The sequence below is a fragment of the Notamacropus eugenii genome, chromosome 7, assembly GCF_028372415.1.
Source record: "Notamacropus eugenii isolate mMacEug1 chromosome 7, mMacEug1.pri_v2, whole genome shotgun sequence".
NCBI lineage: Eukaryota > Metazoa > Chordata > Mammalia > Diprotodontia > Macropodidae > Notamacropus > Notamacropus eugenii.
In genome coordinates, this window is record NC_092878.1 from 132,094,388 (window position 1) to 132,118,930 (window position 24,543).

At 37.7% G+C, this 24,543-nt stretch overlaps 1 protein-coding gene and 1 pseudogene across 4 annotated transcripts in view; both read left to right on the top strand.

Moving 5' to 3' along the window:
• Positions 1–22,886, top strand: part of LOC140514397 (small ribosomal subunit protein eS4, Y-like) — a 35,855-nt pseudogene extending 12,969 nt beyond the window's left edge.
• BMPR1B (bone morphogenetic protein receptor type 1B) overlaps positions 1–24,543 on the top strand; it is a 480,264-nt gene that overhangs the window by 15,281 nt on the left and 440,440 nt on the right. The gene's annotated exons all lie outside the window — the stretch shown is intronic.

The window sequence follows — 24,543 nt, forward strand, 5'->3', positions numbered from 1 at the left end:
TCTGTTATGTAACAGAGTTAAAGTCTTAATGATTACAATATTTTCCAAATAAAACACACAAAATGCAAATTATAACCAATCAGTGGTCAAGTCCACTGACAGGTCTTAACAAGCAAGTGTTGACAGATGAGCATGTCATGCATTGTTGGGAAGTCCAGCATGCATCAGAAGGAATATATGTAATGACTTGTTTACAATATGATACTCTGTGGTTACGTTTGCAATATTGTATCATTAGAATTTCAGAGCAGGAAAAAATATCAGAAATTTACAATAAATTATTAAATTTAAGATGTATTATTTCAAAAAATATTTTATTGATGCAAATTTCAAAAAACAAAACACGAAATGTTGAAAGATTAAAGAAAATAGATTTCCAGGGGGGTACTGAGTAATTTTTTTCTTTTGAAAAAGGAGGGCCAGTAGGCCAAATCAGTTTGGGAATCTCTGATAGTTTATACTATTTCATTTGGTGATCTTGTCAGCCCACATGGATTGAATTATCATCTTCATGCTGATATTTCTCAGATCTGCTTAACCAGCCTTCACCTCTCTGCTCACTCCAAACCTGAATCTCTAACTGCGTATTAGACATCTTGAACTCAGCATATTCAAAATTGAACTCATTATTTTTCTCCCTAACTTTCCTCCCTTCCAACTTTACCTTTTACTGTCAAGGACACCATCTTCTATCTTCCAATTTTCTAGGCTTACAATCTAGGTGTCATCCTCAATGCCTCACTATATCTCAGCCCCTCCCCCCCATTCACTTTGTTCCCAGGCCTGTCAGCTTCGCATTTGCAATATCTCTTGAATATGTTCTTTCTTCCTTCTGATACTGCTGTCACCCTGATGCAGGCTTTAATCACCTTATGCCTGATTAGTCAATAACTGGCTGGTCAGTCTGCTTGCCACAAGTCAGTGCCCAGTTTACCCTCCATTCTGCTGCCAAAGTTATCTTCCTAAAGATCATGTCAGACCATGTCATCCTTTTACTCAGTAAGCTCCAACACCTCTCTTATCACTTCATGGATCAAATATAAAAATTCTCTTTTTGATATTCAAGGCCCTTCATAACCCACTCTACCCCACCTTTGCAATCTTAGATTTTTCTTCTTCCCCAATACTCTTCAATGTAGCGACACTGGCCTCCTTACCATTCCTTAAACAAGACACTCCATCTCTCAGCTTTGGGTATTTTCAGTGACTGTCCCCCATGCCTGAAATGCTCTCCCTTCTCACCTCTGCCTCCTGGCTTTCTTCAAGTCCCAGCTAAAATCACACTATCTACAGGAAGCCTTTCTCAATTCCACTTAATTCTAGTGCCTTCCCCCTGTAGATTATTTTCTATTTTTCTTGTACACACCTTGTTTATACACAGTAATTTGCACATTACCTCCATTAGATGGTGAGCTCCTTGAGGACAGCACCTATCTTTTGCTTCTCTTTTTAATCTCCGTTATGTAGCACAGTGCTAGACTTAACTTAGTAGGTGTTTATAAATGCTAGTTGTCTGACATTCGCCCTTTCCTAGTCTTAAAGTAATTCTCCCATCTTCCATCAGAAGGTTTTTGATCTTTCAAAACGTGCTATGACTCATCAATCACATTCGCCAGATGACTTAGATTCTTTAAGAGCATTTAAATATCTTATTTTCTCTATATTATTTTTTTGATATCAAGTTCTTATTGCCAATATTTCTTCGTTTTTTTTAAAATAAGTTTTAATGACACATTTTGTTTTTTGGAACTAATCTTTCTCTTTTTCCAAGTTCTCCCTTTATGCCAGACGAAAACAGTTGAGCCAAAGCACCCAAATGCAGTGACTGCAGATATAACATTCTATTCTAGTAGCTCTCCATCTCTTGCCTGTGCATCTTTGACCTTATTTCCCCCTATAGCTTAAAAAAGTTTTTCTTGTCTTTAGTTTTCCATTCTAGTGTCAGCTCATTCTAATTTTTGGTAGGGCTGTATGCCACAACTTATTCAGCCATTATACAATTGACATTGGTTTCATTAGACAAGTCATCTTTTTTTTTTTTTTTGGTCTTTTAATGGCTGTTTTTTCCTTTGTATTAGGAATTTTATTATTAATTGGATCTTTCCATTCTTTCTGAGCTAATTTTGGTCTGTGTGATCCTATATAGTTATCCTCTGAACTCAGAACAGAAACCAGGGCACAGTGATTGGGGATTTTCAGTAGGGTACTTAACTTCTAGGGGTTAGGGGTCATACTTTGTGACTCTCCTGCTCACAGCCCTGCCAGATTGTTTCACATGATTGTCTCATTTCCTCATATAGGTCCACATCTCTGTTCATGGGCTCCTCTCTTTGTTGTGGGTATTAAAAATTGCTGTTGATATTTTGACTGATTCAGAAGATTAAGGATTCATCCATCTTCTTAGTCACTTAAAGGGCGTAAAAGAGGCTAACTTACTTAAATCTTGGGTCCTTAAGATTTGGTGTGTAGACAATGACTGTGTGTGTTTCCATGTTTTCTTGTGATGACCTGACATTGTTTTATGGAGACTAGAGGTATGTATACCTAAATATAGGTATATTATAAACCTATATATAACTATATATAACATAGGTATAATACCTAAGTATTGTCTTCTTTTTGTAACTAAACTATCCTTGCTATAACTAAGTAAACCTCCTTTTCTTACTAAGTTAGAGGGCATGAGTGTCTTCTTTTAGTACATCTCAGCCTGAAGCACCAGACTGGCCTGAGTTTGGTCCAGCACACTATGATTGGTAATAGTATGTGATTGGAATGGAATGCCGTAAAAACTCACATTGTGGTTGAAGTGGGTAATTGGGGATGCAGATGTGAAGGATGGGGAGATCAGATGGCTGGAAATGGCAGCATGACATCCTGTAACAAGGGCCATTCTGGTGGCATATGGAGAGTCCTTTTAACGTGACAGATTAGCTCAGTGGGAGCCGAAGGAGGTTGCCAGGGGTAATGATAATTATATAATAACAACAACTAACATTTGTGTATGTGACAAGTACCTTTCAAGTGCTTTACAGTTATTATCTCATTTGATTCTCACAACACCCTGGGAGGTTGGTGCTATTTTAGTCTTCCATTTTATAGATGAGGAAACTGAGGCAGACAGAGGTTAAATGACTTACCTAGGATCACTGGATTTGAATTCAGGTCTTCTTGACCCTAGGCCTAGCGCTCTGTCCATGGTACCATATAGCTGCCCTTTGATGGTACATTCCCTAGTTATTTTTAAGCCATCCCAAAAAAGCTAGTTTGCCAGAATAAGAAAACTGAAGGAAAGAAGTAGACCAGCCCATATTGATGCTGGTAGATATTTCTTCTAACACAGGTACCTGAGACTTTAGACTGTGGCAGAGGCATAGTCATTGAATGGACTTGTTCGGGTCTTGACTTTCTCTCTCCCAGAGTAGTTATAACTGTGGGAAATTGTCCTCATTGGCAAAGAATGGAAAGTAAAGGAGCCCATTATTTGGGGAATGGCTGAGCAAATTATCTTATGTAAGAGTACTGTTGTTCTGTAAGAAAAAATGAAAGAGATGGGGTTGGCAAAATCTTGGGAAGATTTGTATAAACTGATGCAGAATGGAGTGAACTGAACTCAGCAGGAGAACAATTTATTTAATAACAATAACACTGTAAAGGTGAAAGACTTTGAAAGATTTAAAACTCTCATCAGTGGAATGGCCAGTTATCAGTCCAGAGGACTGATAGTGAATACCTACCTTTCATTAGAGTGGAGATGGATTCAAGATGAAGCATAAATTGACGTCTAAAATTAAAACATGGATAGCATTTGAATTTGATTTTATATATATATATTTCTTATGAAGTTTTTTTAGTTGAAAGGGTGAGAGGGAGAGAAAATAAATGCTTTTTAGTTGAAAAAAATATAAAAAATTTAAAAAAATACATTCTCAGTGTCTACACCCTGCCTAAACTGAATTTTCCTTGGATGCAGGCATTATTATTTATAACTCTTAGAACCTTTTGAAATACCTTCTCCCCAAATCTAGGGCATGGAGGATCATAGATTTAGATTTGGAATGTACCTCAGAATTTATCTAGTCCAGGGGTGGGGAATCTGTGGCTTCAAGGCCACCTGTGTCCCTCTAGGTCCTCAAGTGGGGATCAAAGGGCTACACTTGAGAACCTAGAGGACCACATATGGCCTCGAGGACACACATTCCACACCCCTGATCTAGTCCAACCCCCTCATTTTACAGAAGAAACTGTTGAGGCCCAACAAATAAAACTGATTTATCCAAGGTCAAAAGATTAGTTGGAACCAGCATTGAAATAGACGTGCTTTGATTCCAGATCTAGCATTCTTTCCACTTTCCCACACTGCCTTCCTATTTGACTCTTCCTAAATCCTCTTTCCTTTATCCTGAACTTAACTGTGGAATGGTTGGCTACTCCTCCATAAGATATCTATCGCTTCCAAGCCTTACAACATGTTCATCCCTGTGGATGACAGTCAGATCCAGACGTAAAATATGGCCAAGAGTTTATTATCTTAATAGTTTAGTTTGAATTTTTCCCCCATAGATGAATTACATTATATTTATCTGCATTTCATGCTGCCTGCCCCACCCCTCCTCATTCCCATCCCCCTTTTGTAACACATAATGGAGAAATCTTTTCCTGGTTTATCCCATTGGCTTAGCATTTCAGTACATGGAAGAGCTTAATGTCATTTGCAAATTTGAAGACTTCATGAATATTACCTGTACCAGATAATTTATTAAAATCTATATACTTTATTAATAAATAGTAAATATAGTAAAAATAATGATAAATAAATAAACATAATTTATTAAAATATTCAGCAAGTCTTTCCCATAATATTTCTACCTAGCATGTAGTGTTTTATTCTCTTTACTTATATGTCCACCCTTACTTCCAGTTTGGGACTTTGTGCCAGGCATACACCTTACTCCCTCCTTTACTCTTTCATGATACTGTCAAACCTTGTTTGGTATTGAACTTGACTTCCTAGGCTTCTTCCACTGGTGGACCCCTCCCTTGTATATCTGTGTTCAGAGGACATGGCAGGTTTCTGGTTTCCTCTGGAGCATCAGTATTCAAAGGGGTTCAGGCCCCTCTTCAGTATCTCAGGTCGTTGCTGTTGATTCCCTCCCTTCCTTGGGTATTCTGACCAGACAACTATCTACTTCTTACTCCCATCTAGTTAGGACTCTGTGGTTTTCAGTGATCTTGGTTCTTCCTTGTGAGTGAACTGTCTTTTCTGTTTACTAGAAATAGAGTACTGTGGTCTTTGGGACCATTTGGAACATCTCATGTCAGAGAACTGTGAGCCTTTGGCCTCCCAGTCAGAGTCCTTGGACTTTCCCACTCTGGATCCTTAGTCGTCCAATCCTTAGGTTCCAAACCCTGGAAATTCCATTTGTGGAGACTTTGGACTTCCTACCCTGAGGCACAGAGTACTACAGATTTAGGCTGCCCCAATTGTTCAGAGCTGTCAGTGTTCAAATTTATTTACCTGTTACTTCTGCTAGTTTCCATAAAGAAAGCCTTAGGTATTTCTTGTCTGTCATTTTGTGGAGTCCTGGGCCCAGTGATTCAGTTTATTGATTTTTGTCTTTGGGTTTTTTCCCTCCTTTATCATTATTTGATTTAGTGTATGTCTTAAATTTTTGCTTCATTACATTATGTTTACCTCTCTCATCTTAATGAAAAATTCCATAAAAAAATACATTTAAATGTGGTTAAATAACTTTCTGTATCAGCCCTTGTACCAGATCATTTCAAATCCATTTCCTTATCCTTCCTTCAATTTACTTGGCTCTTTAAGAGTGCCCATTTGCTTAGAACCTGCAAAGGCTTGCTCCATGGATGAATCTGTCTCCTTTCCTCTAATTTTTAAAAAATGTGTTTTTAAAAAGGAACGAATCTCTGTCTAGTGGGGAGCTTTCAATTATTTTTGCCCTGAAGATTTGTGACTAATGAGTTGTGGTAATTATTACATTTTGGATAAAGTGGACAGGTGTATCAAATGAAGACAACCGGATAATGTACAAAATTAACGTATCCACATGAAATTGGTGATATAGATGGTGCCATGTCATAGTGGAATAGAAAGCGAATTTTAAAGATATTCACTGGGATTTAAAAAGTAAAATTCAAGATCACAGGCAAAAATTTTCTAGTAGCCAGTACATGATTTTTCTGAAGAATGGACAAAGTATTCCAAAACTACCTCAGGCTTTAGTAGAATTTATACTACTAGAATTTTCTTTGTTGTATTCTTAATCATCTTACATTATGAAATATAATTTTCTACTAGTATATTTGGTCATATAGAATCCAACTTGTCTTAAAATCAGGTTACCGTAGCTGACCTTCTGCTCTGTGACTTTGTAATATTCACTGAACTGTTATGTATGTTGAAATTATTCCATTCATTTGTTTTCATTTTGCCTGCCATTTGTGTCATTGAATGATCCTTAATAATTATATTATGGAGTCATATAATAGGGAAGAGCAGTTGATTAGTTTTTACTTTAACCTTCATAATCTTATATTCTCAAGTTCTATTTAAATTTTCATTTTTCACATCAAATAATTCATTTATCTACTTCTCATCGTAGTCCCATCATACCTTCAAGCAACCTTCTATTGGCTTTATTTGAGTATTTTAAATCCTAGTAAATCAAACTCAAAATTTTACTTTCATCGGTATGCATTGCTAATTAAAGTAATGCAGTTATCAACAGTTGTTTTAAAAAGATGTATATTTGTTTATTGTTATTTGAATAGCAAACCAAATTAAAAACTGCTGGCCTGCCCCAGTGATTTCCAATTTTCTCCTTACATGACTTTGTAAATTTATTGCTTTTCGAATCATAAATCTTGAACTGAAAGGTAGTTCTGAGACCATCTGGCCCATCTCATTCCTTTTGTAGATGAAAAAAATTGAGGCCCAGAGATGTTAAGTAGGTGGTAAGTGTTGGAGGGGATGACTTCAGACTGCATTTTTTTTTTATTTTTTATTTTACTGATATTACCTAATGTTTTAAATAGACCTTTCCTTTGAGTGGCACATGTGCTAAATTAACAATAATTATGCTTTTAGTATTTTATTAGATACCTAAAAAGGGAAGGGAAAATAAGCAAATTTTTAGTTTTGTCATCAAATTTTAACTGTAAATTTCCACTCTATAATACAAAACTCTGACTACTCTCAAATATTTTATAGCAGTGGTCTGATTTCTGTTAGGAGAAATCAATGTCCGTGCTGATAGATATAATCTTATTCTCTCTCTGCCTAATATGTATAATATCTATGTTATGTATACATATACACATACATACACATTGCTTTAAGCATGCCCAGAATCAAGTAACGTGGAAGTTATCCTGCTCCTCTGTACCCCCTTGCCAGATGATTAAGAATCAGTGGACCACATAGCTGGAACTGGCTGTGTCAACTGCCAGACTGGGACAATCTCACTCTCTCTTCTCTCTGTCTTTGTCTCTCTGTCTGTCTCTGTCTCTGTCTCTCTGTCTCTCTGTCTCTCTCTCTCTCTCTCTCTCTCTCTCTGTCTCTCTCCCTCTCCCTTTCCCCGTAGCACTTTTTCCTAATTCTTTCAGAGAGTGAAGATCATACACGGTTCACCCACAGATTGAGTGCCATGAACTGAACCAGGCAGGGGCCAAGGTAACGTTCTTTCCCTCTATCTTTTTATGGGTGGCTCTGAGAAATGGACCCGACCATGTTTGTTTCTGATGTGTTTCATTTGTCCATCCCAGTTTCTAGGTACAGGCAGCAGTCTGCACTGGACTTGGGAGCTTCAACCATGGTGATGTGCAGCTAGCCAGCCTAGCAGGGAAGCCCTGGGAAGTCAGAATTCCTGGGATTTGAGTCTTAAGAAGGGTCTTGGGGCTTGGGACGTGGGGCTGTGCTATATAGAAACTGAGCTAAACTATAAACCTAAGCTCCATTTGCCTTCCCAGAGACTGAGGTAGTATAGAAGGAGAATTGAATCCCCATATATTGGGAAGTAAGCTTGTATATTTGTGGTTATACCTTTGAAGTCAATATTTCTTTGTAAAAGCTAATTCAGGTGTTAGCTGAGACAATACCATGAGTGGGGGCTGTAGCTTATAGCAAAATAGTAGACCTTTAGGAGTACTGGAGAACTGTAAAGGAAGGGGGGAATGTTCACATCCTGTCTGGGGTTGGGTGGCATAGGTAGTCTATGTTATGTGTGTATACATATGCATACATACATACATAATGAAACTTAAAAACAGAATATAACCCAAACCTATATCTGATAACTGGTGTAGAAGAACCAAAATGTCCTAATTCTGAGTTTCTTTGGTGTGTCCTATAAACTAGATGCAATTTTTTTTTATATAAGTCAGCAAAAGTCTCAGATTAGGACTTTGCAATGATGCTCTATTACACTTTTAAAAACTGTAAGTAAGTGATGTTAGTACTGAATTAAAGAACAGTGTTATGATTTCTTAAGAGCTGCGAATATTATTTAAATTTAGGTGGGAGAAGTTTATGAAAGCACTGGATCATTCAGAAGAAAAGCTCTTTATTTTTTTGTGGGCAAATTATCAGATGGTTTGAGGTACAGAGACATGTTACAAGGGCATCTAAGTATATGGAAGGATCTGATCAGGAGAGAAAGCATAATTAAAAATATGTTGTTTTGTTTGCATGCAGAGTCTATGCAGCAAAAATAATAACTAATATTCTCCTAATATAGAATTTTATTTATTATTTCATTCCTTCTCTCATACATGTCAACCTGTGTTCCTAAAATCATCTTCTAAGCGTATGAAATTTTAAATATATGTTTGTGGTTTTGAATGGCATTCCTTCTATTAAAGATCAGTTATGGTTGAGGAATTCAAGTGGACTCTAGTGTCATGAGAAGGGTGTTAATATTAAATAAAGATTGAGTTGCCTGACATGATTCTTCCAGAGCCATAATGAACATTTTATACATTTTGTGGAGTGCAGTTTGGATTGATCACCTGTTTCATATATTGTTCCTGAAGCGACAACTAATAGCAGTTTTCTAAAGAAGAAAGTTTGAAGATTTTTTTACAATTTTTTTGTCTGCCCTATTTTACCGTGAGATGACAATGGGGTTATTATCATTATTATTGTTTAAAATTTTGCCATTCTGATCTTCATGAATTTCTGTGTGCAGAAAACACAGCAGAATCTGCATTAGAATTATGTTGTAATGCCTTGTCTAAGCGAGTGGATACAAGAATGCCCCAGTGTGATACAGACAAAGGGGAGTTTTTGCATTGAAGTATCAGGCATATCTTTGCTTGGATTAGGCACCCTTGCAGTATATGGTCACTGACACATTTTGGGAAGTTCCTTAAGCATAACAGGCCTTTTGTAAGAAATATCTGTTGAATCAAGAAACACTAATTTAAAATTTGACATTTTAGAGCTTGCTGTTTATACGTTAGATATTATTTATTTTCGGTTGAGTCACACTAGAAATTTTTTTTGGTAGCAGATGAGTTCTTTAGTTAATTTTGTCCTGATTTTAATTTGTAACTTTGGGAAGGGTGGGGAATCAGCTTCATATGTCCCTTACCAGGCCACATATTTAACAATGACTCAAAACAAAAGCAATCTATTTATTGTTCTTATTTTAGAGTAATATGTGAGTGTAACTTATGCCATTGACCTTCAAGGGGCAGCAGGAACTCTTGTGTTGGAAGGTACCTTGCAGATTGCTGGTCTAAACCCTTTACCATACAGAGGAGAAGGAGACCCAAAGAGGCTGTGACATAGCCAGTCCCCCTCGTAGTGAGGGGTAGAGCCAGAATTCTGCCCCAGGCCCTTTGTTCCCAAACCCAGTCCTCTTTTTACACTGTACCATACTGCTTCCTAGCATCATATTCATGTCCTTTTCCTGCCAGACTTGTGAAACTCTTCCTCATCTGGATCTTTTCAAAGTGACAATGATAAATTTTATAAGCCTGTTTGTTGACATTCCCAGGCATTTGTCAGAGAAAGTAAATCATGAAAGGCAGAAAAAGTATCATACCTAGATTTGTTGCAGAGTATTTTGGTGATTGGGGGGTTGGGAAAAGACGAGGAGTTTAAAATGGGTATACCCCAGAGTTGCCTTGAGTAGGGATTTTGGTTAAGAAATTTTTGGAAAATGGATGTTAACTTAAGAATTATTTCTCTTCTTGTATGGGTCTGCTGATAGATACAGTTAGGGCAGCTAGGTGGCACAGTGGATAGAATGCCAGGTCTGGAGACACTAGCTCTATGCCTAGGCAAGTTGCGTAACCCCATTTCTCTCAGTTTCCTCATATGTAAAATAAGCCGGAGAGGAAATGGCAAACCATTCCAGTATCTTTGCCAAAAAACCCCAAACAAACCCAAATGAATTCATGAAGAGTTGGAAACAACTGAAATGACTAAACAAAAAATAGCTATAGTTATTTTCTGGGGAAAATACTACTTAATAAAATAAGTTAATATAAAATAATGCAGACAAAAGGAGACATTTGTTGAGAAGTCCTATAATTTTAGACCTGGGAGGTCCAGTCCAACTAACTGCCTATTTTTCATAGGAAGAAACTGAAGCCAAGAGGGATTTAGTTCTATGAATTTGAGGAAGTTATTTTATTAGTGGCAGAGGTGGAATTAGAAGGTACCATGTACCTTGCTGAGAGCCATAGTCACAAAGAACTCTGTCAAACTGGTTATTCGTCTGGTAGAAACAACTAGCCAAATGCCATCCTTATAAAACATTTTTTGACCTCTCTGTACCTCAGTTTCCTCATCAGTAAAAATGATCTTTAATCATTTTGAAAGCCCTCTACTCTATGCTAGAATGGAAGAAAAGTTGAATTTATACGGGAACTAAGCAGCTTTTGGTTGGGAAGTCTCTATTAATTAGTGGCTAGCATTTAATTTAACCTGTTGTCTGCTCTGACAGGGATATAACTGTTGAGAAAAACCTCTCCTGCCAATATGCCAATGGGGATGCTGTTTTACAACATGGGGAGGTGGGGAGAAAGTAGCATGGGGGAAAATATGTATGTATGAGGAATATAGATTGTTTAAACAAGTAATATTTAATTTATACTTGAGCCATACATAGTATTCATAGAAGGTGTGGCCAGGTTGTAGGATGCTCCTTTGGAGGGAGTTACCCACTCATCAAGAATTTGAAGGTAGGATTTAAGGCTAACAAATCACTTTCTTCAGAGCACCTGGTGACATGGATTAAGCTCTTGTCATTTGTGGGTATCACTAGGCTAGGGGATTTTGATGAGGTAAGGAATATGAGACACCTGCCCTACTTTCAATGGACTTAGTTACTTGCAAAAAGATTATTAGTGTGTGCTAAAACTATACAACTAATTTTAGTTTAAGAAACTTTTATTAAATACCTACTGTGTGCTTGGAACGGGGGATAAAAAATACCTTCTGTGTGTTAAAATATAGAACTAATTTTAGTTTAAGAGATTTTTATTAAATACCTGCTTGGAACAGGAAATAATAAAAAAGCTAAAGTGGATGTCTCTGCCCTCAGTTTAAGTTCTGTGTGCTCCCATGGAAGGACAATGCTGATTATATAGATGCTTACTTACAAGATGCTTATAAAGTAATTTTTGGAAGGGGAAAACAACTAACAGTGTGATGGGGGAGAGTCTAGAAAGGTTACTTGGATCTCTTGCTGCATGGCCTTGGGACTGGCTGATTGTGCTGCTGGTAAAGACGCTGAGCCCCAAAAGGATGAGGTGACTTGGCCAAATGCACACAGCTTATAAGTCAACAAAGCCTCTGACCCTACAGCCGAGCAAATTTCCCACTTTACCTCAGGTGCAGGGTAACCATGGCTCGTGGTCCCAAGAAGCATCTGAAGCATGTAGCATCTCCAAAGCATTGGATGCTGGATACATTAACAGGAGTTTTTGCTCCAAGACGATCCACAGGTCCCCACAAGCTGAGGGAATGTCTATTGTTCATCATCTTCCTGAGAAACAGACCCAAGTATGCCCTGACTGGAGATGAAGTAAAGAAGATCTGCATGCAGCAATTCATCAAGATTGATGGCAAGGTCCTCACTGACATTATATACCCTGCTGGCTTTATGGATGTCATTAGCATTGAGAAGACGGTTGAACATTTCCGTCTGGTTTATGACACAAAGGGGCGCTTTGCTGTTCATCATATTACAGCTGAGGAGGCCAAATATAAATTGTGCAAAGTTAGAAAAATCTTTGTGCTTATAAAAGGTATTCTCCATCTGGTCACATATGATGCCTGTACTATCCGTTACTCAGATCCTCTCATCAAAGTGAATGATATAGTTCAGATTGATTTAAAAGCTGGCAAGATCACTGATTTTATCAAGTTTGATACTGGTAACCTGTGGGGCTAATTTGGGTTGAATTGATGTGATCACAGACAGGGAGAAACATCCTGGCTCTTTTGATGTTGTCCTTGTAAAAGATGCCAGTGGCAATAGTTTTGCCACTAGGCTCTCCAACATTTTGGATCTCTCTTCCCCAAGGAAACGGTATCCTCCTTACAATTGTTGAAGAAAGAGATAAGACATTGGCAGCTAAGCAGAACAGTGGCTAAATGATTGCAGATAAGAATTTGTGGGGTTTCAATCAAATTGAGATGTTACTAGTTTTAACAAAAAAATGTGATTACCCTACAAAAATATAAAATACACTAAATAAGAAACAATTCAGTCTTATCAAGTGAAATTGAACAAGCCTTTCTCTTCTTTCCTTGAATTAGGGTACTATGAATATGAATGTCACATAAAATGTTAGAAGATGTATCTGTACTGGTTTTGCTTAACTACTTTTCTTTGTTAAATGGGAGACCTCACTGATTGGAGGATGGGGAGAGGACATATCCCAAAATGGCTGATGAAAAAACAACCCTAACCCTAACCCTAAATCAGTTTTGTATAACGGGAAAGTTTAGTAGATCAGTGCAGCTGGGTGGGCAGGAAATGTTGAGGATGTAGAGAAAAGGTTGGATAGGTAGGATAGTCATGGTCTTTTAAGAGAGTCAGAGTAGTAGAAGCAAGTAATCCTAGGATGGTTAGTGGAGTACCATGACTAAAGAAGTAATTTTTTAAATGTAAGGGTAGGTCTGCTAGTACTACATAGGATGGATTTTATGGAAGAAAAACTGGACATTGAAGCTATGTCTATAATCTGGATGTGAAATGATGATAGTTTGAGTTAGAGCACAGACTGGTTGTAGACCAAGTGGAAGAGATATAGTCTGAACACCTCTGGAATATTATGTTCATTTCTGCATTGGACTTGACTGGAGAGTCTCTAGAGGACAATCAGAACGATGCTTATCACTTACTGTAGAGTCTGGGACTTCTTGGTGATTGATTACATAGTGACAGGCCACAAACCATCCCATTTGATAATTGGTTAAAGTGACTGAGATGTTTAGCCTGGAGAAGAGAAGAGTGAGGTAGCAATATGATAAATAATCTCCAGGTATGGTGGGTTGGAAGTTAAAAATGAATTAATTTAGTCTTGTTGTGAGGAAAAACTTTGCAAAACATTGAATTGTCCTCAAATAGAATAGGATGCCTCAAGAGATGGTAGATTTTCCCTTACTGGAGGTTTTCAAGCAAAAAATGGTTGACACTTGTTGAGTATGGGGATTTCTTTATGTATGAATTGGCCTATATATATCTCACCTCTGAAGTTCTGTGTTTCTGGGGTATATGTAAGTGGGAAATTTGAGAGTATTTAAAGAGAGAATGGTTATAGGCAAAGTGAAAAGAAAAGTTAAATATATTCTATGCTCCTCTGAGATTGAGATAACAGTGATATTGATCAGGGGACACAATTCTGCAAACAGAGAAAGAACCTCTTTGGGCCCCATCTGTAATGTGAGATAGATGAATTCCATCTTTCAAGTCCCTACCATTGCTAAAATCAGTGAATTCATAAGTTATCAGTGAATTTATAAATTATCAGTGAATTCATAAGTTCAGTTTTGGACAAATCGAGTTTGAAATGATTATCTATAAGCAGTTGGATATACACGTATGAGATGTATATTCTCATTTTCCTACTTTGTAAAGTTGAGTGTTTTTTCCATTTGTTTATATTTTCCTGCTTGAAGTGAATAATACTGAAAAAAATCAAAGACTTTTGAATTGTAATTTTTCATTAGGTTTTACTTCTAAAAGCTTTCTATGCTAAAAAAGGTGATATGAGGATATTAACTTATAGAGATGTGAAACATGATTTTTATAATCTTTTTGCCAGAATCTATGATTTATATTGATGTTAAGGTTTCTTGGGGGATGGGAGCCAGTACTTCCAACACAATCCTACAAATGTAGTCTTCAGCATGATAGTCAGGGGTGGAATTTATAATGAATGGTTACTAGCCATTATTGTGGTCGGTATGTAGTTAAGTTTAAATAGCATAATGACTGCTATAAATTTTTGGGTTTTTTAACATAGAATTTAAAATTTATTAAGTGCCTTGAAACGCAATATTCTCTGAAACTTCCAAGCTCTATCAGGCTAAATTTGAAGAAATGTTTTCCCTTTTGACAGCCAATATGTGTCTATGTGAGTAAGCCCCTAAATCTTCTCTGCTATTTATTATAACCTCTTGTAGGAATCATTAGATTCCATTGCTAGAGGGACCTTAACTCTCTACTACTTCAGAGATGCTTACCTGAGGGCTGTGAATTTATTTAAAAACTATGTTGAGAATTATTACAGTATAGTTAGTTTCCTTTGTAATCTGATGGACTTTTATGTATTTAAAAATATTCTAGAAAGGAGTATGTAAGCTTTCCCAGCCTGCGAAAGAGGTTCATGGCACCCACAAAGGTGACTTCATAGCCAGTTCAGTTCTTTTTTTTAAAAAAAAATTATATATTTATTTTGAAGAAAAATTTTCTCAGTTACATGTAAAAACAATTTCTAACCAATTCTTTCATTTTATAGATAAGGAAAATTGGGCTTAGAAGACTGAAATGACTTGTCCAAGGTTGCACACAGAGTAGAACTAGGACCTCAGCCCAGGCCCTCTGATTCCAAAGCTGATTTCTGCCATATTGCTTGCCTTCTTTGAGCCACCCCCCCACTCATACTGCTTCTTACCAATCCCACTTGTCTTCCTGACCTACATTATCAAAGATATCATGAGGTGCTTTTTTTTCTGTAAGTTTTATCAAATCCCAAAGGTGTTAACCTTGGCTTCTTAGGGTTCTTCACCCCAAATATACAATCAGTTTCCTAATGTTGCCTTTTATGCTTCCTGTTTCTCACAGTTCCTTTTCTTTACTCATAGCCACTGCCTGAGTTTTACGCCTTATTTCCTCTTGTATAAATTCCTGAAATGTGATATTGCAACTCTGTGATTCAGTCAGACTGCCTTTTTCTCTGTTCTTACACAAATCTCCCATTTCCATACCTTGTACATGCTGTCCTCATGCCACATGCTGTCCTCATGCTCATGCCTGGAATACATTCCCTCCTCATCTATACTCATAGAATATTTCTCTTCTTTCATGACACAGCTGAAGCACCATCTTCTACATAAAACTTTCCCTTATTACCCCATCTCAAACTGCCAGCGTCCACCCTCCTCAGCTACTTTGTATTTCTTCTTTTTATCTTTATTCTTAATGCGCTCATATATATTTGTTTTGTCTACCATTAGAATGTAAGCTTATTTAGAGTTAGAGCTGTGAATTAATTCTTTATATTGGTCCCTCCAGGGCCTGGTACAGCAGGCACTTAATAATTGCTTGTTGATTGAAAAATATTGAGCAAAGGCAACACTGATTTAAAATATAAAATTCTTAGCAAAATCTTACAATAAAGATAACGAAAAATTGTGAGTACTATTGCCTTATGAATCAGAAAGAACTAATGGAAGGTGAAACATTTTAAAGCAAGTTTGGCAAGAGACCCAACCAAAGCAAAGTGGAAGATTCTTTAAGGATGAAAATGGATGGCGATATCAGTGAAAGAAGAATGGAAAAGATCTGCAAAGTTCACAGTTAAGGAAAGTACAACCATCACACTTAGGCTCTAAAATCACAGGCCTGGATATGTTTGTAGAAGTGGTAGAAATAGCATTAAAGAGAACAAAGATACAAAAAGCAGCTTGATTAGATGTCTTTCATAAGGTGAAAGATGTGGAAGACAAGGAAAAAAATAATCTCAGGTCTTCTAAATATGGGGTAAAGGGCAACCAAGAGAAAACCAACCACTGCTATCTATGCCTATTTTTTCATTTGTAGAAAATTTTTATGAGACTCATCTATATGTGCATTGAGATTTAATATGGAATACTAGTCTACTATTTAATATGGGATACGACTCTACTACATTGAGATTTAATATGCACCACTACTCTACTTGCTTATATGTACATACATGTGTATATGTGTACACATGTAAATATATATGTATGTGTATAAATGTGTGTACTTGTGTATATGTGCATATATATGTGTATATATACATAATTGTTTCAGCAGAGTAACGGTTCCATTCTAACAAGATGTTTAGCCACTGTATATTAAAATCACTCACGTTCCTTGAAAGATAATCTAATGACCTCTTTGATAATAAATATCAGGCCAGCTATAAAATAAGGAGGTGTATGCTTGTTGAGGGTGTTTGGCATTGGAAATCTAGCTCACAGTTCAAGGAAAAAGAGTGGTATCAAATTATTCAAGATCTCCATAAATGCTGAAAGGCATTTATTCTGATCGCCCACAGGACAAAAACCAAGTAGATGAAGAATACTGTCCAGATTTTAACATTCAGGTGGATGTTTAACTATACAGTATGTATACATGAGACAGAAAACCCAAATGGACAGTGAGTTTGGTTTATAATTAAATAGGAGGCAAGTTGGATAGATTACCTTCAGGAAATTGCAAGATTCTTTTTAATGAACCCAAACCTTTCCCAGTAACCACAGTAAATCTTTATAATACCTGTATTCTACTCATGTTATTGTATGTCTATGAGGCACTGGTGAACAGTCTCCAAATCAGGGAAAATAATTGAAAAGAACTGTCACGAAAAGGGTGGTTGGGGGGGTCACGTAGTGGATATAAGCAGGGTACAGCATATGAGAAATGAAGAATTTCAAAAAATAGCAGGAATGAAGGACATGGAAACATATGATAGAAGAAGAACATAGCAAGGGAGAAGCATGACAGGTGGATAGCTCTAATGGTATCCATAACATATTGGGAGAAAGTGAAGAAGACTTCTAACATGATGGGTAGACCACCTATGCTGCATTTATGGGAAAGACATGGACCAGAGTTGCAAAGGATGAGTGAACATGGATGGACTGCATTTTGTACTATCCAAACTGAAAAGATCCTGGATCCATATAAATATTTTGAGAGAAGTATCCAGTGTGCACATTTTCTCCCTGTTACACACCATGGGGGACTAGCCTGTAATTAGGCATAGAGAGTTGCCAGAAGCAGTGGTAGGTTATGATTTGCCCAGGGTCTCCAAACCAGTATGTTAGAAAAAGTACTTGAATGTAGACCTTACTGCCAATATTCACTGTGTCCTGTTGCCTCTTAACATTATAGAGACAAATAAGAAATCAATTCTAAGAAAACTAAGGTAGTTGGTGAGAGTTCACAATTGGGGTGGGGGTGGGGTGGATTAGATATTTCTACTAACCCTCTAAAACTGTTAAATTTAAAGAGCATGACTATATGATCTGACATTATCTAACACCATTTCCCCATATCAAATATTTTATAGACATGTTCCAACTTGTATATAAAAGCTGCCACACTACCAATAATTTAACAAGTCCATCTACACTCAGTTTCCCATATATATGTTTTTAGAAGTCATGCCCACATGTGTTTTTACTTATTTGTTGGTTCTTGGAAGTTTTAACCCCTTCAGTACCCTAATTTGTAATATGGTGATATTTGCCTGTCAGAGAAGCAGTAGTGTGACAGATCTGGATTGGGGAACTCATAATCTGATGTATTGAAAATGGGGTGTCATTCAAAGTAAGAGATGGAGATTTGTTGAAACCAACGTCCTCTGTCTGGAAAAGAAGTTAAGGTTTTGTGTGTGTGTGTGTGGTGCGTGTGTGTGTGTGTGTATGTGTATGTAAACAGAGAGTTGGGGGTAGGGCATAGCAGAAGAGGGGAGACATTGAGTATACTTGTTGGTCTCCAAATTAACAGCATCTGTGTGTGTTCATCCTTCATTGCCAAAGAAGACCATGCCATCAGAGAAATAATGACATGACTTGTACTTGACTTTGTTTTGAGTGAGGGAGGGCTGTGCAGGTCACCAGCCTCACTTATCCTCCAGAGCCATCTGAATCCAGAGACCAGATATTCATTAGGATGAATGAAGATGACCCAGGATGAGGCAATTAGGGAAAAGTGACTTGCCCAGGGTCACATAGCTAGGGAGTGTCAAGTGTCTGAGGTGAGATTTGAACTCGGGTCCTCCTGATTCCTGCACTGCACCACCTAGATGCCCCTAACAGCATCTAGAAAGCATGGGAAACACTCATTAATAGTATTGGTCAGGGAGTCTTTTGTGGAAAGTTTTCTATAGATTTAATAGAGAACTATAACATATGCATGCTTTTCTCAGGCTTCTACCATGACGTTGAACTCCCTTAGCATGAAATTCATATGCAAGCGATTGTAATTATCGAAGTCTGTTGTCTCCTCCTCATTTCCCAATGGGTGAGCAATTTGCCCCGTTGTTTATAAGGTCACCTTGTAGGAGTTACAGTTCTGAACAGTAACTTAGAATGGCCATAGCAAGAAAGCTTCTTTCACTTTGCTAGGGGTGAGTTAACTAGGAAATCTTACAGAGTAGCTGGACAAAGAAGTGGAAGACCAGGTTTTTATTTTTAATTGATCATTTTGGTGTTGATCTAAAATGACCTCATACTTTGAGAGTTGGTTGTTTCTTGTTTTGTGCATACGTGTGCTGTCTCTTTGACCTATGGATTTTACTTTTTCAAGTGAGAATCAGAAGAATATAACATCTGTCCCTAAGGTATAAAGGTCTCCTCATTAGGCAGGACTGGCAAGTGGTCCTCAGAAAGCATTTATTAAGCTCCAGCTATAGTTTGTTCTTTGTCCTAGGATACAAAGACAGAAATGGAATTGTCACTGAGATTGCATTATGTCAGTGAAAATACCCCGTAAGCATATGAGACTGTACAGCACTATGTAAAATGAATACAAAGTGGTAGAGTTTTTGTGTTTTGTTTTTGTTTTTTTTGGAAGGGTGGATTTGGAAAGGCTTCATGTAGGAGGCAGAACTAAGTACAATGGGAGTGCCCCAGTGAGATTCAGCAAATTCTGGAAAGTCTGCTGTGGGATAAAGATGGAAACATTGAAAAGTAAAGGGGAAAGCCTTACGGCACAAAATTGATATTCTCTACCCTAGTAAAAAGATGTGAGGTGTGAATAACCTTAATTGCACATGAAGAGGCCAGCAAGACTATGAATGTACTTCTAAGCAGGGACTACATTCACACATTTTCTCCTAGCCATTTTTCTGCCTAGAAGTCCCAAAGGAAAATGGGAGGTGAAAATGACTGAACTGAAACTAACCAACCTAAAGCAACATGGAGTGGCTTGAAGAGGGAAGGGACTTTTGAGTGAAAAAGAAAGAATTTGTCAAATAAAGAAGCTAGCCTCTGATTTCCTGTCCAGAGCTCTAGGGAGTCAGAGGGTAAAATTACTGATCCTAAGCTAAGGGTCATTGTTCCAGCTAAAAGAGCTTTGAGGAGGAGAATGCATTATCCTTCAGCCCAGCCAGTGATGACTGAAGGTAGAAAAAGGGCTACAGTGGACCACTGAAGAATTAGCTTAGGAGACCAGAGAATCTACACATCTAGTAAAGATGTGCTCTGAGAGGAGCACAGTGATTACACATCCTTCCTGGTTCAATTAAGGAACAGTGGAGCCTGATGAGCCAGAACAGCTACCAAGGGACTTGTTCAACCCAGTCCAGCAATAACTTGGCCCTTCCAGTTAAAACACACACCCTAGGAAGGGCAGCCCTGGTGAGCCAATGAAGATAACTGCCTTGCAAAAGAGCCAAGTCAGATGAATATTGGAATGACTCAGTGAACTTTGAGAGAAATCTCTGGAAAGAGAGAGGGCAGTGAGGACCTACAGTTCTAGAGTTGTGGGTTGCCATGGCTATGTGTTCTCCACAAGTGGTTCTCACTACTGCTAAATTTGGTGTTCATGCCCACTCTTTCTCAACCATCCCTGGATTCTGGGTATGTTTGTGAAAGAATGTACCTCTCTTGTCTAGGGATATACTTTAACTATTGTCCTTGCTTTGTGACTACTATCCTTGCTATATCATTTGAATAAAAGTCTTTGCTAAAGAACTGAGTCTACAGATTGATTAAAGGGAAGCACACTGATGGGGGCTTGTGAGCTAGTACTAGGGAAATAGCAACCCACAAGGTAACCCCTAGAGCTTGGGGGAAGTCATAGTTAATAGAGTTGGAGAAGTGAGCCCGAGGGAGCATTGCATAAGAGATTAGAAGAGTCAATGGTGAGGTAGGAGTGTATCACAAGTTTTTCTTTATTCTCTCCCAAACTTTCAGTCACCTTTTTATATCTAGCAGTTTTTTTCATTGTTGTGTCTAGGAAGTAAACTTTTCGAATGTAGTCAGTACAGCAGTGACTGATGCTGGAATTTTTGTTAGGAGTGCTTTCAAGTTCCTTTTGTGCAAAATGAGCTCCTAGATTAAGATGGGAGATTTGATATGCTTTTTGGAGTTTTAAATTTTATGTCCTTTGAAATTGTTATTTCATTCCATTAATTTGAGCTCCAGGAGAAATTATTTGTCCTGATACCTGCCAGGGAATCGTGAAGTAATGTCTCTGATCTTGGCTGAACATCAAATGCTTCCAAGTATGTTCAAAGCTATTTGGGTGTTTGTTTTGATATTTATAGGTAGTAGAGGGAAATTAATTTATGTTGAAGAATATAAGTTTTTCAATTTAATCCTTTAATCGACTAACTGACCTTTAATTAGTTAGTTGACCTTTAATTAACTAACTGATGAATATTTATTAAGCACCAGCACTAGGATAGGCATTGGTAGGAGACAGGAAAGATGTATGGGCATAGTCTATGTAACACCATCCTCATCAATTTTATGATAATGTTACTACATTATAATTTCTCTAATGTCTTTCCAGATATCTGTGTTATCTTCTGTCATATTTAATATCTTCCCCCGGTTCCATAGCATTTGCATCTGTGTGACTTTGGACAAATTACAACCTCCTGGAGCCCCAGTTTCCTTGTCTGTAAAATATGGGGCTGGACTAAAGGAACTCTAAGGTCCCTTCTGACTCTAGCTTCATTGCTTGGATTCTTCCCCTTATCTCATTTTGTTTCCAACATATTTTTTCTGGAACTAAGACTATAAACCTTCTAATGTTTCACATAATATTGTGCTACGTGAAACATCAAAAACACAGAAAGACTGGGTATGCCTGCATAAGACCATTCTAAAGGAGCTTACAAGCATGGTTGAAAGACAAGACTTACATACCTGAAGTAATTGGGGAACAATACAAGACAATATATACCAAGCGCTCAATTGTGTAGAACAGACAATAAATACTAAAGAAATTCAAAGAAAGAAGAGAAATGAATATAAACTAGAGTAGTGAAATAATTCTTTAGGAAGGAGGTGCCTTGAAAGATAATTGGATAGAGAAGAGCTGAGGGGGTCATGTGGCAGGCATTCTAGAAATGTCATTTGGGGTGGCATGGGAAGTTTCTCATGGTAACAGATGCATTTTTTGGGTATAGAACAGTCCATTTTTTTCCCCTCCTCACATAAAAATTCTGAAGATGAAAAAGAACTCACAGAAGCAAAAAACAAAATAGAAGACTTACCCTGTTAGTAATTAGTGCAAGTTTCCTTCCCTTTGGGGGTGGGGAGGTTACTTCTTTATAAGGGCCTAAAGTCCTTCAATTCCCTGACATCTGTGGTTTGGGTTTCCCTTAGAAGGGAGTGAAATTGGGTTTGATAGTGAGGTGACCTACACACTCCCTCCAAATTCCAGTAAGTCCCTTGTAGTCATAGGGTCCTGCATAATCTCCCTCACCCAAATTTAGTGTCATCCTTTGGTTTGGACTGTCCTCAAAAGGGAAATGAGTTTTGGTGATGTCAGCCTGTAAATATCCTAATGTGTGATGCTGAATCTGTCACCCTAGAAAGACTGTCTTAGGGTCTGAAGATTCCTAGAAAGAAAATACATTGGGGGCTTTTGATTAGGCAGCCCCCTTCTCATCAGGCTGACACTGTCTGAATATTTAATTGTATTGATTGGATTCCAAGTTTTGGTTCATTTCTGTGCCCTGTTATGGCTTTTAATCCCTCACTACTGCTCCTAAAAGCATGTGGATCTTCTTTGTGCAGGAAATTGCCTTTTTTGTGATAAAGCTAGTTTTCCCAAGTCTCAGACTTGGGATTACTCAAACCACCTCCTGAGGCTCCAGCTGTGTAAGAAATTCCCTTTCTCATGCTCTAAATCACTATTAATTAGAGAGATGCAAATCAAAACAACTCTGAGGTACCATATCACACCTATAAGATTGGCAAACATGACAGAACAAGAAAATGATAAATGCTGGAGAGGATGTGGGAGAGTTGGAACACTAATTCATTGTTGGTGGAGCTGCGAGCTCATCCAACCATTCTGGAGAGCAATTTGGAACTATGCCCAAAGGGCTACAAAAATGTGCATACCCTTTGACCCAGCAATATCACTACTAGGACTGTATCCCCAAGAGATCATAAAAATGGGAAAGGGTCCCACATGTACAAAAATATTTATAGCAGCACTCTATGTAGTTGCCAAAACCTGGAAGTCAAGGGGATGTCCATCAATTGGGGAATGGCTAAATAAATTATGGTATATGAATGTAATGGAGTACTATTGTGCCATAAGAAATGATGAACAAGAAGACTTCAGAGAGGCATGGAAGGACTTATATGACCTGATGCTGAGTGAAAGGAGCAGAACCAGGAGAACTTTATGCACAGCAACGACCACAGTATGCGAGAGTTTTTTCTGGTAGACTTGGAATTTCGTAATAACGCAAGAACTTCGTAAAAAAAAAAATCCCAATGGTGGTTCTCTAAGGCAAAATGCCTTCCACACTCAGAGAAAGAAATATGGAAGTCATTTGCAGAATGTAGCAAATCATGTTTGTGTATGTGTATGTTTTTGTGTATCATGTTTTGATTTGTTATATGATTTCTTCCATTTATTTTAGTCCGACTACATAGCATGACTAGAGTGAAAATGTACTCAATAGGAAAGTATATGTAGAACCTATATAGAATTGTATGCAGTCGTGGGGAGGGAGGGGGGTAGTGGGGGGGTAGGTGTGGGGGGGGATAAAATCTCAATTGTATGGCAGTGATTGTTAAACATTAAAAAAAAAAAAATTCCCTTTCTCTAGATGGACAGCTAGGTTTTAGGATGACTGTCCAGAGAAGGCTCCTTCTTTTAAAAGGCAACAGGAGTTCAGGAATGATGCAGTCTAGGAATGACTTTTCTGCTTTTCCTTCAGTGTCTCTCCTGTACAGCTGTGTCCTTCCCACCTCCCCACACACACTCTCAGGATCTTTCAGGAAGAAAATCTGAAAGAAAAAGGCTAAGTTACTTCCTTATTGTAAGTCAATTGAAAGGGTGGCTCCTAAAATGATTTATCCCACAGTAGTGGGAACCAGCTAGTTTACTGGTTTACTGGGGGCAGTACCAGTCAATGAAAGACAGTTAGGTCTTTAATCCTTTTAAGGTACCAATGGTTATGTCACTAGGTGGCGTAGTATATAGAGGGCTGGACTTGAACTCTGTTCAAATCCTGCCTCATAAAGGCATTTACTCTGTGTATGACAATGGGCAAGGGACTTAATCTCTTTCAGCTTCATCTATAAAATACTACCATTTGCCTCATTGGGTTGTTAGAATGACCATACAAAATTGTATATGTGGCTCTTTGCGGACTTTAGAATACTAAATGAATATTAGCTATTATTATTATTTATTGTTGCTGCCATAAGATCTTTAAGGAAATGTGATCAAGTTAGAGCAAAAGCTTACTGTCCTGTAAACTCATCAGGTTGAGCTCAGAAAGTGAAATCTCCCTCCAACGTATGATAAAGAGGTTACTGAAACGAATTCATTTAGGCATACGTTTTCACTATCAGTTGTAAATTAAGGGAAAACTTTCCTGACTTGCTTTTAAAGCATCTTTATGATGAGTATAAAATTATAAATCCATTTGTCTCATTCTCTACAAAAAAGGAACCTTTTTTCTTGCAGTATTTCTTCCAATGCCAGTCATTGGCTAAGAAAATTAGTTTATTCTATGAGAGAGAACAGTTTTTCTGTGATAGAAAATGTCAGAGAGTTCTAGCTTAATACAGTGATGAAAGAAGGCTACCTAGTACGTTTT